Genomic DNA, 4,682 nt, shown 5'->3' with positions numbered 1-4,682 from the left:
TGGCTTTGCATTGCCAAATCAGTGTACTCCACACAGTCCACAGGTAGGTTGTGGAATGTGGCAATTGCCACAGTCGGGTTGTGGTGTAGACTTTTCTCATGCGACCAAGCAGGAAAATGTAAAGTCAATAGAGGCAGAATACTGAATTTTGTCTGGCAATTTTAAAGTCGGTGTCACCTTTAATAGTCTAACATACATCCTTCAAGAATTTCAAAGAAGTTTTAGTCGAATGAGGTTTATGTGATGACAAGTGGATTGACTTAATTGTGGAATGCATAAGCCATAATTTGGCTCATCCCACAATCCAGCTCCATATTCTTAATAATTTTATACAAGCAAATGAATGAAACTATGAAAGTATTAACTTGGTACCGTCTGCAGACCACCGGGCACCATAACCTTGAGAATTTCGTATTTCAAAAACAGCACCATGTGGTTGGACAATATGCACATTCAACCATTGAGAATGACCTATGATACGTGTTATGACCTCATTGGCAAGCTGGTTCTTATTGAAATCTTACAGTAAAAGAAGAATTCATAATTATGGACTGCTTGTTTGAGGCAGGTTCAGAAAGTGAACATTTTTCAGGTTCACAAAAGTATACAGGTTAGACATAAGGATGAACCGGAAGATCCAACATTCAAACCATAATTCTGAACCAAACTTCTATATAAGATTTATGTAATCAAAATGTAGACAAAGTCACATGCAAATTGTACTCACCATTTCCTTCCACTTTGCCCCAATAATTACTGCTGCATCTATTGACATGCTTAGTCAATGCCCTAGCACCTTCAGTCAAGGTGCAACCTTTAATCTCGAGTCAACCAAGAAATCGATTAATATGCAGCAATGATCAAAATATACAGGCAGATTTAAGATTTACATATTTATAGTCGATGGACACATCAAACCACAAAAACGCATACAGATATCATAGTGTGATCAAAATTCAAGAGGTCCTTTAATCCTTTTGTTAACATATTCAAAGTTTCTGGCTTATCAGACAGTAACTGTTGGATACCCAAACTATTTCGACCATATAACCTGTCAGATACTTCGATGTATCAGATATAGTCTTTCTCTTAAGAGGGAGAAATAATGCTATTGAAGAAATAAAAATCCTTTTCATATATGTATAAAACCTATATAAAGCATCAAGGACCTTTAGCTCTGCTCTTATGATTAACATCATTATCACTACAAGTTGAAACCTAAATAATACAGTACATGTAAAATGGATGAACATAAGAGGAAAACCATAATTAACTATCCATACATTTGATTTATGCGGCAATGCAAAAGATGAGAGGAGAGTTGATCTTGGAGGTGGAAGTGCATCTGAAATTGTCCCAACAGTTTGCTTAAGTCCTAAACGGCACTGGATACCCTTATGACCAAGGCCCTGTGATCAAGGGGAAAAAAACAGATAAGGGGAGTGGAACAAATCTTCATAAAAAAAATCCGGACATAGTAATACGTCACTAAGTCACTGTGCTACAAGACCTACAACATAGTACTATTTACACCATTTAAAAAAAAAATAAAAAAAAGGGTACTAACGTGAGAAGACAGAAATAAAACAACAGGTATTTTCATATCCCAACCAATATTTTCGTGCTAAGGTACCAAATTGTTTTTTATTCAACAGAATACATCAATTTATTAGCTCAGTGTATAGTTTAGAATTTAAGGAAATTCTTAAAAAGTGAAAACGAAGAATCCAGTTCTCGATTCATCAAATAAATCACTCTAAAAATTAGGCAATACCCATGTCAATTATGCCTGAAAAACATAAATTCTAAATGATACTTATAATATAATATTAGACTCCAACTGTATACAACTAATCTTAGTCACAAACTACGCGCAACAACCTGAGGCATAGCTTGATCTGATTACTAATTTAATAATTTTACTCTATAATACTAAAGCTAACTTTGCTATCTAAAACACATCACTTCCTTTTTAGAAGACTTTTAATTAAATCACACTAATGAATGATAAAGATTACGCTTAGACACCAATTTTCTACTTATAATATGATACAGAATATATTGCCTTCCAGAAGCTTATGCCTAACCTACTCGGAGAACCCGCAGCCATGAACATTGTATCTTGCTCATCACACCTCAAAAATCTTTAATTTAGACAGATCTCCGCAAAATCGAACATCTAAACCCTACAAACCAAAAAAAAAAAAAAAAAACAAAAACAAAAAAAAAAATTAAAGAAAATACACAAACCTGAGCAGCTTTGTAAGCATTCAAAGTATCTTCAGCAGCAGTTTTCTCCTCTTTTTTCCTTTCTAAGGGCGAAATCACCACTCCTTCATCAAGAATAGTTCGATTTTTCAATCGAAATTCAGAAAATTAATTAAGAAGAATTACCTTCGATTTATCAATCGAAATTCAGATTATTAATTAAGAAGAATCACCCAAAAAACATTTCAATCGAAATTCAGATTATGAATTACGAAGAATTACCAAAAAAAAACATAGCACAAAAAAGGATTCAACCCCATTAAAAATGAAACGATTTCGCTCAAATACACCCAAAAAGATTCAACCCAAAAAATTCGAAAACATATCGAAATCAATAGGAACAGACATGCAAAAAAACCACGACATTCGAACAAGTAAAGCCCAAAAATTTGAAACTATAAATCGAGAAAGAGAAACGAGATCGAACCTGATGAGTATGACGATCCGAAAAGTGTCTTCCACAACCTCAAACTCGAAGAATTCGAAGCACCATCATCGGTGGTCTTGAGTTGCTGAAGTTTTCTCTCTCTAGCTAGGTTTCTCTCTCCTTGTTCCTTCTGAGATGAAAACAGAGAGGGAAGTCGGTGAGAAGCAAGGGCAATTACAGCTGTGATACATAATGCAATTGGCTAAGAAAGGGCAATTTCGGCAGTTCCTTAAAATTAAGGGCAGCTATGTAATAACACCAAAAAATACTATTCATAAGGAATAGTAGCAACTTTTGCATTTTTATAATGGTTATGGATACGAAAATAGTACAATTTTAAAGTTTTTATACAACATAATTAAAGTCTAAGAACAAAATTCCTAAAACTAAGGAAACAGTAAATCTAATTCAACATATTGATCTAAATTCAAAACTACAAACTCCAACAAGGGGTTATTCGGTCACTCAAAGGTTACTTGGTCAATCAAGGGTTAATTGGTCAGAGGATACTCGGTCGATCAAGGGTAATTCGGTCAATAATCCATGGGTTACTTAGTCAAGAGTTACTTATTTAAGGGTTACTTAGTCATATAGGGGTTACTCGGTTAGAGGATACTCCAACAAGAGTTATGTGGTTATTGTTTTGTGTGTGTCAGTCGGCCACAAGGTCTGCCCGGACAGACATAAAACGTGTTATTTTGGTTTAATTTTCATAATTATGGAATTAATAAAAAGGTGGTTAAATTATTGACTGAGTTCTAAAAATATAAAGAAAAACAATTGTTTTTTAAGGAATATAGTGAATATTATGATGGTTGTATTATTTAATTTTTGAAAAAAAGTACGCATAATTTAAAAATTGATTTTGAAGTGTTGTGCGAAAAAGTTTGTGCGGAAAAGTTAAATGTGCAAAAATATTATAGATGTCTTGTAATTTTGGGGTTCCTAAAAAACAATAATCTAATAATCATATTCTATCCATCTAATAATCTAAGCTAATATATATCATATCATATAACTAATATATAAAGCTAAACTTTTAGTTAAGCTAGCCACGAGACAACGACTTTTGACATTCCAACTTTTCGTCAAATGTCGAACCATGTTGGATATACTTAGATAGACTTCATAAGATAAAGTAATTAGTTTAGATTTCTATAGAATTTTATGAATAAAATTGTTAGTTGAGAGTTTTATTTTTGATAAAATACCAATATTTCATAGGTATAAATTGAATTATAATTTTATTCAAAAAAATATTAGATTATAACTCTTAAATATTTCGTATGCATAAATTGAATTATATTTTATTCAAAAAAATATTAGACTATAACTCGAAAAAAAAAACTATATTATTATTACTCATTTACATGTCTACTGCATAGTTTAAATCGTTACAAAAGCACACCAATTCCTAACTAATTTTGTGTTAGAGATATATTTTGAAATTTGACATATAGATTGAAAATTTATCTCAAATTTTTATAAAAAACCAGGGCATCACACGGGGCACAAACTAGTATATAAATAAAGAATACATTTTTGGAGAGCATTCGACGCGCCACATAAGCAAAGGTCTTATTTCGACCAATCAAAAATTAGATTATTATTTTATTTTGGAATTAAAAAATTCACTCGTCATGTAAGAAAAAGTGGCGAATGATATTTAAGAATTTTTCCACGTTAGTAAAAACAACGAATAGTGATTTATTAGGATTTAAATTATTTAAAAAACTAAAAAAAAAAAAATTTTAAGAACTAAAATTTATCCTTAGTTATTAAAATTTATATTATTAAAAGAACTAAAAAATTATACAAAATGATTTATAGACGGAAAGTTACAAATATAATATTGATGAGGAAAAATAAGGTGAAGAGAACGGGGCCTAAAGTGATGAGGAAAGAAGAAAACAAAAAACAGTTTTTTTTTTTATGTGTAATAAGTTCAGATAAGTTCAGTTTAGGAAAATAAATTCTAATAATAATT

At 31.4% G+C, this 4,682-nt stretch overlaps 1 long non-coding RNA gene across 1 annotated transcript; it reads right to left on the bottom strand.

Moving 5' to 3' along the window:
• Nucleotides 1-364: 364 nt before the first annotated feature.
• LOC145621347 (uncharacterized) lies at nucleotides 365-2,831 on the bottom strand. Its single transcript, XR_014108393.1, has 5 exons — nucleotides 2,696-2,831; nucleotides 2,251-2,333; nucleotides 1,284-1,409; nucleotides 728-789; nucleotides 365-519 (listed from the first exon to the last, which is right to left on the bottom strand). It is a non-coding gene; the product is annotated as an uncharacterized LOC145621347 (long non-coding RNA).
• Between the last annotated feature and the right edge of the window lie 1,851 nt (nucleotides 2,832-4,682).

This window comes from Chenopodium album, chromosome 27, assembly GCF_948465745.1.
Source record: "Chenopodium album chromosome 27, dcCheAlbu1.1, whole genome shotgun sequence".
Taxonomy (NCBI): domain Eukaryota; kingdom Viridiplantae; phylum Streptophyta; class Magnoliopsida; order Caryophyllales; family Amaranthaceae; genus Chenopodium; species Chenopodium album.
The sequence above is the reverse complement of the archived record's forward strand: the minus strand, read 5'-3'. Positions and strand labels throughout refer to the sequence as shown.